Raw genomic sequence first — 12,904 nt, 5'->3', positions numbered from 1 at the left:
ATTCTACAGGATGCCAAGAATTTTTTAAAAGGGACAGAAGTTAGGATCCAGAGAGACCCAGGAGTTGAAGAAAGAAAGGAGATTACAGTTCTTCGATTTCACCTGGGGAGAGCAATAAGTGACAGCCTAACAGCGTTCAGAAAGGGCAAGAGACTTTTCATATTAGGAGATAGTTGTTGGAGAAAGAATTACTCGTCATCTCATCTGGAAACCTTGGTGCGAGAAGGTAGTGCAGTACGAGCACTACAACATGGAAGAAGGAATGATGATGCGCAAGAAACAGGAGTGGAGCACAGGCCAATGGGTTTACTGACAGCCACAGAGAATGAGGACATTGTCACCAGTGCATGCTGAGTGGTGGCTTGTGAGTAAATGCTGAACATCTAATGTTGAACCGGGGGCTAGCACCTGGTAGCTGTAAAAAGTAGTGGTAAAACAGATGATGATAAGAAAAAGAAACAAGGACAGAACTTAAAAGATATTTGGGCTAAGAAGCAGGATCTCGTAGAGGGAAAGGGGACGGGAAAGAGAGATGCTAGGGGGAATTTATAGCTCTCCTCATGGAAGTATAGTCCAAATTGATAAGACAATAAACACACAAAGTAAAACAGGAAGGGTGATAACAGAAAAGCAAAATAACTAGTACGGAGCATTGGCTTTGTTAATAAATAATAATAATAATAATTGTTACCGAGTTTTTGTGGTAGTTATGCGTGAAAGAAGGTGCGGGGTGGTGAACAGGTCTCAAGCTACTAAAGTAAAATTAATTTAAAATTTAACAAGGTTATATTTTCTTTTTTAAAACAAAGAAATAACAAGCATGGCAGGTACAAAGTAGCAAGTCCAAAGGGTAGTTACAATATTTACAAGATTTGGGCTTCGCGCCCTGACTCCACAATGCTAGGGCAATCAGCCCAGTTCTACCCCAAACACAAGTTTCAACAGAGGGGCAGAAAACCCCATTCATACCTAGGAGCCCTTGCTCCAAATTACACAGAAAAGCCTCCACGAGGCGTACAACACTCAATTTTCAAAAGAGCCACTCGCTCTCAAATTTAAGCCTCTCCCAGGCCACACCAAACTCCACCTTCAAGTTGTCCTCAACGGACCTAAACACAGGGGTAGAATACCCAATCTACTGAGGTCTATAAAATGAAAAGAAGGTTACTTAAATGACCTCTAAGGTAACAATTTGAGAGGAGGCGAACTTGCACTCCTAATACACTTTGATTAAGACCTACTTGGCACTAGGCCGTTAATACAAGGGCTAATCCCATACTAAAGAGGTGACTTAAGAAGAGAACAATTTGTTTTACGTTAACGAAGAATAGGTTGAGAAAAATAAGTTCACCTCAAAACAATATGAGTGGGAGCTCGAGAGGGTTAGCACTCTCTATCCCAGTATGTAGCTTTAAAAGAGAATATATGAAAGGAGTAGTTACATTTAGGAAAAGGTTACATGGTGGAACGCTTAGAACCCGCCCCGAGAGTTAAACTGCTGAGCTAGCCAAGAAAAAAGGTTATTAATTGGCCATTACCTTGTTGTTGACCGCTGCCGAGGAAAGAGGCGCTTCCCGCCTCCTGCTATGTACTTAATACACTGAAAGATGGAACAGAAGTGGCCCGGAGACCCTAAAATCAGCAGTTTAAATACTCTCGCGGAAGGTTCTAGGCGTTAGGGGAATGAGAACACCCTCCCACGAGGATTTTATTGGTTCATCAATAAACCCCCTACACAAAACTAAGAAGAAACACATAATTGGTGGAAAATTAATTTAAGAAATTCGGGATAGGCTAGATTAAAAACAAGGGGAAGGAAGGGGTTAATATTGCCAACTTAACCAATGACTGAAAAAAATTTAGCAAAGAACAAACATTTGAAATAAAAATTTCTCCAACAAAATAGTTCTTTGACTTCGCACTAGGGTGCACTATTGTTGATCTTCAGTAGTGTCCTCTAGAAGAGAAAGTTCACACTTCTTACTTCAAGCGAAACAAAAACACATCAAACATGACACAGTTCAAAAACTCAAAATTTTCCACGTGGTGACATCTTCTGAGAAAGTAGAGAATTAATAGCGTAGATAAAGTTCAGACTTCCTCCAGCAGAGGAGTTTCGACTGGCGCAAATTTTAAATTAGCGGCGTGGAGGTGTACCGCCCGGTACAGACCTCCCCCCCTAAAAGTACCTCCAGGGGTGACACATGAAATCTGTTTGAAACAAGGTCCAAGTTATGCTGTAGATATGAAGATTGATTGCAGAAGCATTTATAAGATTTTCTTAATTTGGTTTGATTCAGTTTCAAAATTTTGTTGTTGCAGGTGAAGTAAAGTCTTTATATTTGTAGAAGTTGAATTTCTGAAGATAAACTTTTAATACTTAGAGGTGAAGAAAAATTTTGCAATTGCCACCAAATATTGCTGTTGAATTCCCAAGTGTAGTCATTGCTTATCGTAACTGTCCATGTAGTTGATGTTGATTAAGTTGAATGGCCAGACCGGCCGTTGCAGCTTGCGTCCAAAAGGAGGCCGCTCGGACCCCTCAAGTACCCTGAGATACCGCTCGCCCGCACTATGAGGGGAGCAGAGGTGTTGAAACACGCCGCGCCCGCGGTGAACACATACAGGCTGCGGGCAAGTAGCAGGTCGTGCCCCGCGCATCAGCCTTGGCCGGGAGGAGAGCTCCGGCTCGCCGTGCACCTGACGTCCTCGCTGGAGAAGAGGGGGCCCGTCCTCTGCCCCAGTTGCTGCACGGCGCCGCGCGGCTGCGGGGGCACTGAAACATTAAAGCTAGGCGGCAGAATTGTGTTGGACCATCATCTTTTTGAGGGCACAGGCTTGGTGAAGAGGTTGAGGGGTCAGCGGCGTGCAGGTGTCCATGGCATTTAATGTAATCAAGCCGCAGTGTGTATAGCAGGAGACGGGAGCGTGGTAATGGCCATGGTAAGGACAAAATGGCAGTTTAACGGATCGGGGAAGGTTTTACAAAAAGCTTACATATAAGACAAAATATTATAGAAGGGGCAGAAAGCCTTAAAAGTGAAACTCCAAAAAAATATAACCTTCATATTCCTTTCAAAATAATATGAAGCAAGTTAACATAGAAATTACACCGGTTTCACCTGGGACAGGTGAACTCTAAATATCCTCTCGGTGGCTGGATTACTTAACAATAAGGTAACCGGCGTAAGGAAATCCAGAATAATGCATGGCCCATGGAATCTGGGGGCAAGCTTGCCCGCGGGAACAAAGTTCTTGACCATCACCTGGTCACCTACCTTCAAAGTGGTGGGTCTCCGTCCACGATCATACCTTTCCCTAACCTTTTCATGAGATACCTTAAGATTGGCTTTAGCCTTCTTCCAAAGATCTTTAATATTATCCGGATCTATTGTCTCGGGTAGAATGTCACTCAGAGACCAGAGGTTAGAGAGCGGCGTGTTGGGAACAAATTTGAACATCAAAGAAGATGGAGTAAATTTATGTGATTCATGAACCGCCGAATTCAAAGCAAAAGCTAACCAATGCAGGGACGTGTCCCACCTGGAATGATCTTCATGATGATAGGCAATAAGTGCGGACCTGAGATTACGATTAACCCGTTCAGCCAGAGATGGTTGAGGGTAATAAGCAGAAGTAGTTACATGAGAGATGGATAAGTCAAAACAGAATTTACGAAATAAATTAGATGTAAAAGCCTTAGCATTATCAGATACAATATATTGGCACGGACCAAAAGAAGCAAAAATAGAATTTAAGCAAGTAATGGTAGACTGAGCAGTAGCCAGCTTAGTCGGAAATAACCAAGAAAATCTGGTAATACCATCTACGCATACAAGGATGAACTTGTTAGCATTACCCTTTGACTGGGGGAAGGGTCCTACATAATCAATGTACAGGCGTTCCATGGGGCGTGACGCTTGATGGGAAGACAAAAGGCCTACCTTGGTGGACATGGTTGGTTTACTAATCAAACAGGATTTACAAGCCTTTACTAGTTCACGGATTTCACCGTCCATACCTTTCCAGATGAACATTTCACGAATCTTTTCACGGGTTTTAAAGATTCCAAGATGCCCTTCTAATGGGGTCTCATGATAATATTTGACGATCATAGGCACGAGAACAGCTGGAACGACAGCCTTCATCATCTTGTCATGCCTCGATGGGCAACATAAAACACCATTCCTCAGAACATAAGGGACAACATGTTCCCCAGAAGAAAGGGTTTCCATTATCGGAGCCAGCGTCGGATCTTCACGTTGGTATTTCTCAATATCCCTAAAAAGCATGGGAGCATCAGTTAAGATGGTATTAACATCAGATAGTGTGGACTCGGAAGGTGATGAACTGTCGACCGGTTCATGGATCTCAACGTCGTTTGAAAACATACGGCTGAGTCCATCAGCGACAATATTTTCGGTACCTCTGATATGTCTAACATTAAACTGGAAGGCAGAAATACGGATGGCCCAGCGGGCTATACGACCAGTACGACGCGGCCTACCTAAGACCCAGCTTAAGGCTTGATTATCTGTCTCCAGATCGAATTTAACATGTTCCAGATAGAGACGGAACTTCTCTAAGGCGAATAAGACTGCCAAACCTTCGAGCTCATAGATGGAATACTTGGCTTCTTAAGCCGACAAAGTCCTGGATGCATAGGCGATAGGTCGCCTCCCTAGTTCAGTCTCTTGAAGAAGGACTGCCGCTACTGCTGACGACGACGCGTCGGTTTGGACAATGAATTTCTTCGAGAAATCAGGCATAGCAAGTACAGGGGCATTACAAAGAGCTAATTTAAGGTCTTCAAAAGCGGCTTGTTGAGAAGGTCCCCACTCGAATTTGATGCCTTTCCTACGAAGAAGGTTTAAGGGCGCCGCTCTATTAGCGAAGTTAGGAATAAACTTCCTGAAGAAATTCACCATACCAACGAACCTGGCGATACCTTTAATGTCCTTGGGAGGTTTAAAATCACGGATGGCCTGTGTTCTAGAATGATCAACGGCTACACCATCAGATGACACAATATGCCCTAGGAAAGACATAGAGGGCTTAGCAAAGGCGACCTTGGACAACTTAACAGTTAACCCAGCCTTGCGAAGGCGATCGAGAACTTCTCGCAGATGATCTAGATGCTCTTCAAAAGTCTCTGAAAATACGACGACATCATCCAAGTAGTGATATAAGTACTCAAATTTGATGTCGGAGAAGACCCTATCTAGTAGCCTAGTGAGTACAGCTGCTCCCATGGGGAGCCCGAAAGGCACGCGGTTGTATTCGTATAAGTTCCAGTCCGTGGCAAACGCTGTAAGATGTTTAGACTCTTCGGCAAGGGGAATTTGATTATAGGCCTGATTCAAGTCCAAGATAGTAAAGAACTTGGCCTTACGAAACCATGAAAAACAAGAATGAAGGTCAGGAAGGGGCACAGATTGCAACACCACCTTCCGATTGAGAGCCCTATAATCAATGACAGGCCTGAAACCTCCTTGGGGTTTCGGAACTAAAAAAATAGGCGAAGAATACGCCGACTTAGAGGGCCTAATAATACCATCCTTCAACATCTGATCGATAATTTCTTTCAGAGCCTTCATTTTAGGTGGAGATAGCCTATACGGTGGAAAACGGACAGGAATCGAATCCGTGACCTCAATTTTGTATTCGATCAGGTCAGTAACACCAAGAGTATCAGAAAACACCTCTGGAAACGACTGACACAGCTTACGAATACTATCAGCCTGCTCCTCAGGTAGATGTCTAAGATCTAACAACATCTCATCCTGGGTAGGCGAAATAGAAGAACATGATGCAGAATTACACTTTAATAAAGGGATGTTACAATTAGAGGCAAATTTGAAAGTGCAAGACCTACTCTGAAGGTCGAGCACAAGACCAGTGTGAAAAATAAAGTCCGCTCCCAATATAATGGGGCAAGACAAGAGCTTGGCCACAAACAATTTAACTTTCCATGTGAATTTAAAAATACGAATTTTGACCCATAAGGAACCTAGAATTTCTAATGGGGATGAATTAGCCGAAACATATTGAACAGGAGATGAGACATAGTCAGGTAGTTTACAAACAGACTTCAATTTAGAATACCATTCAGCCGAAATAATCGAACAAACACTGCCTGAATCTAAGAGAGCTGTTATAGGCTTGTTATTTAACTCAATCTTAAGAAAAGGAACCGGTGCGGGGGAATCCGCCGCAATCCTAAGACACTCTTTGGGACCTTCAAAAGATAAATTTGAAAATTGCTCGTTCCCTGAATTTACAACCTGTTTACTAGGGGCTGAGTCTCGGGAAGATGGATTAGTCGACTCAGCCGAAGCCACTAGTCACTTTTTATTATTGGCATAGGTAGAATTTGCACCAGAAGTTGAGCAGGAGGGGGTGCTAATCGAGTTTGGGCAATTCTTGGCGATATGTGAGAAAGCCCCACATTTAAAGCAGCCTTGTGCTGAACCAGCTCCATTATTTGCCCTACTAGTTTTGACCAATGGACATTTATTGCGAATATGGTCAGGCGACCCGCAAGCATAACATTTACGGGGTGTGACTGGTCGGCGAGGTGGAGGCCGAGTATTACTAAACGAAGGAGGGGGTTCTTTTGCCACACGCAAAGAGTCAGCGTACCTCACTCCTTCCGCTGAGACGGCCAACGCTTCAAGTTCAGAGAAAGTTTGCGGGCACGCCGCGAAACACAAATATGACCTATAAGATGGTGAAATGCCTTCTACAATAGCCTGTACAATCTGATCTTCAGGAAAATGAAGGGCAAACACCCTAGTATAAAACTTAATGTCTTGTATGAAATCAGCCAAGTTCTCATCCAAGCGCTGTACACGATAATAGTACTTCTGAATCAGAGATGACCTCGCGCGGGCGGGAATAAAATTTGCAAGCAAGTGTGCATGAAAATCTTCAATAGATGACTGTTCGGCTATGGCTCTTACTATTTTGTCAGAAAGAATACCAATTGCATAAGGATAGATGATTTGCAAAATTTGACATGGAGAAAGAGAAAACACAAGGGCATGATCCTGAAATTCAACCAGAAATCTTAAAAATGAAATTACTTCACTGGTGGTATTAACCGAAAACTTAGAGATACCTCTGAGCAACATTGCCAATGGATGAGGCAAGCTGCTAAACCCGGGTGACATAGTAGGTAAAGATTTCAATGGCAAGGTAGTTAATTCAGAACGGATGTTACTCAACGATGCACGGCGTTCAGACTCGTCCAATGGGGCAGAAGTTGTTTGAGCAGCAACGGTTATCCTATTGACTTCTCCCTTATGAGGCTCTTCCTCGCTACCTACATTCACCGTGACGGGTTGATCAGTTTTGGGAGGAACCTCCCCAGTTAACAATTGAGTGACCTTGCTAGATAATTCAGACATATTTTCAAGCAGCGTACTAGCTTCCTTCTTCTGAACGTCATTCAACTTTAGAGACAACAGATCGTTAACTCTATTGGAAAAATGAAACAGCCTAGCTTGCACACGCTTAATTTGATTAGGAGAAGGATCATTTTCATCAAAAAAACTAACTACAGAAGCTAGCCCAGTAATATTCTCCGTGATCGTGGAAAGAGAGTCGTCAATTTCTTTCTCTCCCAAATTGGGGATGGAAATGGGCAAATCTAGGGACTCTCTAAGCCTGTTTGTGTCTACTGCAACCGTGCCTCCAGATTGTACATTTCTAATAGTCAATTCATAGATCAACTCCTCCTTGCGCAAATAGTTAAGATGGAGAACATCGCGAGGGCCGGGCATGGTGACAGAACAATTTTGAAAAACTCAAAAAATTCCAGCAACTGGGAAAATAGTTAGAGTTCGGAACAAAACAATGTTTAGCCGTCAAAAGGGGCTAAATTGAGACCCATTCAACCACGCTCTGCTACCACTTGTTACCGAGTTTTTGTGGTAGTTATGCGTGAAAGAAGGTGCGGGGTGGTGAACAGGTCTCAAGCTACTACAGTAAAATTAATTTAAAATTTAACAAGGTTATATTTTCTTTTTTAAAACAAAGAAATAACAAGCATGGCAGGTACAAAGTAGCAAGTCCAAAGGGTAGTTACAATATTTACAAGATTTGGGCTTCGCGCCCTGACTCCACAATGCTAGGGCAATCAGCCCAGTTCTACCCCAAACACAAGTTTCAACAGAGGGGCAGAAAACCCCATTCATGCCTAGGAGCCCTTGCTCCAAATTACACAGAAAAGCCTCCACGAGGCGTACAACACTCAATTTTCAAAAGAGCCACTCGCTCTCAAATTTAAGCCTCTCCCAGGCCACACCAAACTCCACCTTCAAGTTGTCCTCAACGGACCTAAACACAGGGGTAGAATACCCAATCTACTGAGGTCTATAAAATGAAAAGAAGGTTACTTAAATGACCTCTAAGGTAACAATTTGAGAGGAGGCGAACTTGCACTCCTAATACACTTTGATTAAGACCTACTTGGCACTAGGCCGTTAATACAAGGGCTAATCCCATACTAAAGAGGTGACTTAAGAAGAGAACAATTTGTTTTACGTTAACGAAGAATAGGTTGAGAAAAATAAGTTCACCTCAAAACAATATGAGTGGGAGCTCGAGAGGGTTAGCACTCTCTATCCCAGTATGTAGCTTTAAAAGAGAATATATGAAAGGAGTAGTTACATTTAGGAAAAGGTTACATGGTGGAACGCTTAGAACCCGCCCCGAGAGTTAAACTGCTGAGCTAGCCAAGAAAAAAGGTTATTAATTGGCCATTACCTTGTTGTTGACCGCTGCCGAGGAAAGAGGCGCTTCCCGCCTCCTGCTATGTACTTAATACACTGAAAGATGGAACAGAAGTGGCCCGGAGACCCTAAAATCAGCAGTTTAAATACTCTCGCGGAAGGTTCTAGGCGTTAGGGGAATGAGAACACCCTCCCACGAGGATTTTATTGGTTCATCAATAAACCCCCTACACAATACTAAGAAGAAACACATAATTGGTGGAAAATTAATTTAAGAAATTCGGGATAGGCTAGATTAAAAACAAGGGGAAGGAAGGGGTTAATATTGCCAACTTAATCAATGACTGAAAAAAATTTAGCAAAGAACAAACATTTGAAATAAAAATTTCTCCAACAAAATAGTTCTTTGACTTCGCACTAGGGTGCACTATTGTTGATCTTCAGTAGTGTCCTCTAGAAGAGAAAGTTCACACTTCTTACTTCAAGCGAAACAAAAACACATCAAAAATGACACAGTTCAAAAACTCAAAATTTTCCACGTGGTGACATCTTCTGAGAAAGTAGAGAATTAATAGCGTAGATAAAGTTCAGACTTCCTCCAGCAGAGGAGTTTCAACTGGCGCAAATTTTAAATTAGCGGCGTGGAGGTGTACCGCCCGGTACAATAATAATCGTATGGCCTCAGCTACCGTGTGCAGACATTTCAATTTGATGCCATCTGGCAGTCTGCTCGTCAATTTTGACGTTCCGTTTTATTCTAGGCCCCCACTAGGTGGCAGACCGAGTAAACCGAAACTCTCTTGGGCGTCTATGGCTGAGATTTAATGAATTTTGTCAGGTAAACACCAAATGTGTCACCAGAGATCTTTTACATGCCGACATCATACGACATGGAGTGTCGAATGGACTTTTTTCCGCCCTTCAAATATCCGACTACCTCTGCCGGGTTTGAACCCGCTATCTTGGGATCCGGAGGCCGACACTCTACCGCTGTTAATATAGAAGGCTTAACAAGTAAACTGGGGAATAATAGGGTGTTTGAGCTCATGGAAAATTTTGAGATATTTGCCTGTTTAGAAACATGGATGCCTGAAGGTAGGATCTTACCGTGGAAGGAGTATGTTATGAAAAGTGTAATGAAAAGAAAAGGAGAGGCACGAAGGAGAACCCCTGGAGGGATATCACTTCTAATAAAGGAGGAAATTTAGTAATCAGACAGAAGAATTACCTAACGATATAGAAGATGTAGTTTGGATAAGCTCGAACTGGAAGAAAGTAGACAGAGATACATGTATAGGCTTCCTATATAATCATCCACTACGGCCACCACATACAAAGTCCAGCTCCATGGCTAAATGATCAGCATACTGGCCTTCGGTCACAGGGATCCTGGGTTCAAATCCCAGCAGGGTCAGGAAATTTAACCATACTGTAATTGGTTAATTCTGTTGGCACAGCGCTGGGTGTATGTGTCGTCTTCATTATCATTTCATCCTCATCACAACACGCAGGTCAAATCAAAAGACCTTCATGTTGGGAGATTGAACTGCACAAATTGGGGGTCAATTTCAGCATATAGTAAAGAAGGATTAGAGCCAATGAAAGGTAGCAGAAGCAGTCAGGATAAAGAACGGAATGTATATGGGGATAAACTTTTAGGACTATGTGCTGCAGAAAATCTATATATTTGGAATGGATGGTGGTGGGGAGATGAAATGGGAAAACTGATATATATCACAATGCACAGAGGTATTGTAATTGATTTGGTTGTGTGTGCTGGAGATATTTTAGAAATGATGAGTTAAACAGAGATAAAAGAATTGGCCGAATCACATCATTCCCTGGTATCTATCACCTTATGGGTGTATGGGAAGGAGGAGGAGGATAATGCTGTAAGAAAAAAAAGATAATAGAATAACGAAAATACCTAAGTGGTGCGGGAATACCCCAAAAAGAATAACGACATATTAAAGAGTCGACAAACTTGACCATTGCAAGAGACTATCCTCATTTTTCCATATTGAAAGTCTGAATTAGGTGGAAATCAAAGTTTTATTATTCTCCTTTAAACTTGACCATATCAGTCCCTAATTGGTCCGTATTGACTCGTAATAATAGTATGTACAACGGGTGATTGTTGTTAGTCTGCCCTGTCAATATATTATTAATATTTGAATTATTTATATGTACATGTTTTGGGAGTCTTAATAGAATAATTAAAAAACCTAAGTGGTGCGGGAATACCCCAAAAAGAACAGCGACATATTTAAGAGTCAACAAACTTGACCACATCAGTCCTTAATTGGTCTGTATTGGAGCGTATTTACATCAAAATCAATCTTATCCAAGTCTCAAGATACAACATCATATCATATTAACATTAAGCATTGTCCTGTATAACCTCAACTCTAGATCAACATATGTACACTTAGCTTTTTTTATAATAATGTCTGTTGTAACCCAACACGTAAGACAAGGAACATACTTAAAAACACTCTTGAACAGTTCACTCATTCCTCCTATCCTTTACACTCTTACGTGTATCATCACCCTGGATGGATCCATTAGCCGAGTCAGACACTGATAAAATGTTACTTGTCACTGCTTGTATTGTTGCTGTCACTAAGTATCTACCAACTTATCGTCCAATTTTAACATCTTGTTGAAGTTAAGACCCTTTATAGGATGCACTGATTTATTACAAAGCTGTATACATATTAAAATTTAGCCATGTATGTGCCGTCAGGGCAGATGATGTTATGCTCAACTGTTGCAGGACCAGACTTTTTAAACCAGAGCAGAACAAACCTCCCGTTATATTTCTGCAAATGCTCCTCTAGTACTATAAAAAAGAAAAAGCCATGTTACATAGTTAAAATTCTATTTATAATTATAAATTATTAGGACTTACATAAACTGTTAAAGAGGAGGAAGCTTATTCGCTCACCGGCCAGCCACTAACAGAATGTGTACTACCCATGTAACCTGACCATTTAAGAGGAGGGGAAGGGGAGGGGGGAGAGGTGGTGAGTGGGCCAGACAGTTATAATTGATGCTATCTATTATCCTTTTTCTTTATTTTCACATATTGGTTAGCCAATGTAAATAATGGATTTTCTTCATTAACGTGTTCAGTTAAATTGTTGTCAATACTTTGTTTCTGTTCTATGTAAATTTCTAATTTCTCCAGGACGTCCATATATTTCCCTTTGTTTGTTGAATGTATTAATTTCATGTCTTGTTCTATGTTGGTGAATAAATGATTATTTTCGTACATATGTTCACACACGAATGAATATTTTCCGTACTTTTTGGCGTTTATATGTTCTTTATATCTAATGGCTATATTTCTTCCTGATTGTCCGATGTATCATTGGTTACAGTTTTGACATGTCAGTGTGTATTTCCCTGATTTATTGAATTGGTTGTCTGTGTTAATCTTGCTTGAATTTGCGGACACATTATTATTATTATTATTATTATTATTATTATTATTATTATTATTATTATTATTATTATTATTATTATTATTATTAGTTCGGTATGCTATTTGAATACTGAATTTCTTAAAAGTGATAGCCAGATCGTATGAATGCCTGTTCCTATATGTGAGTACTACATATTTTTTCTGTTCTTTCTGTTTTTTGAGATGTGTTTTTGGTTTGTTGATGATCCTATTCTTTATTTTATTGACATAGTTTCTTGTGTAACCATTGCTTTTTGCTACATCGTAAATTAAAGTCATTTCTTTTTTACATTATATTTCTAAAAGTGGTGTGTTTATTGCCCTGTTGATTAAACTATAAAAAGTGGCCTTTTTATGCTCTCCTGGATGGTTGGAATCATTTCTAATTATAGTATTGGTATGTGTTGACTTTCTATATATTTGGTATTCAAAATGGTTATTTTGCCTAGAGATTGTTATATCCAGGTAATTCAAGGATTTGTCCTTTTCTGATTCTATTGTGAATTTAATATATTTGTCCATGTTATTTAAAATATCCAATAATTCCTCTGGTTTTAGTATTTGTTCATTAATAATCACAAAGACATCATCTACATATCTCAGCCACAGCTCCAACCCTTGTGAGTGAAACAGAGGTAGTGGTATTGAGTAATAATGTGGACCTAGTGATGGAACTAGTAGAGAAACCCTTCTAGACCATAGC

General features: G+C 40.9%; 1 protein-coding gene across 2 annotated transcripts in view; it reads right to left on the bottom strand.

Moving 5' to 3' along the window:
- Ipp (inositol polyphosphate 1-phosphatase) overlaps positions 1-12,904 on the bottom strand; it is a 57,914-nt gene that overhangs the window by 28,156 nt on the left and 16,854 nt on the right. The gene's annotated exons all lie outside the window — the stretch shown is intronic.

This window comes from Anabrus simplex, chromosome 1, assembly GCF_040414725.1.
Source record: "Anabrus simplex isolate iqAnaSimp1 chromosome 1, ASM4041472v1, whole genome shotgun sequence".
Lineage (NCBI taxonomy): Eukaryota > Metazoa > Arthropoda > Insecta > Orthoptera > Tettigoniidae > Anabrus > Anabrus simplex.
The sequence above is the reverse complement of the archived record's forward strand: the minus strand, read 5'-3'. Positions and strand labels throughout refer to the sequence as shown.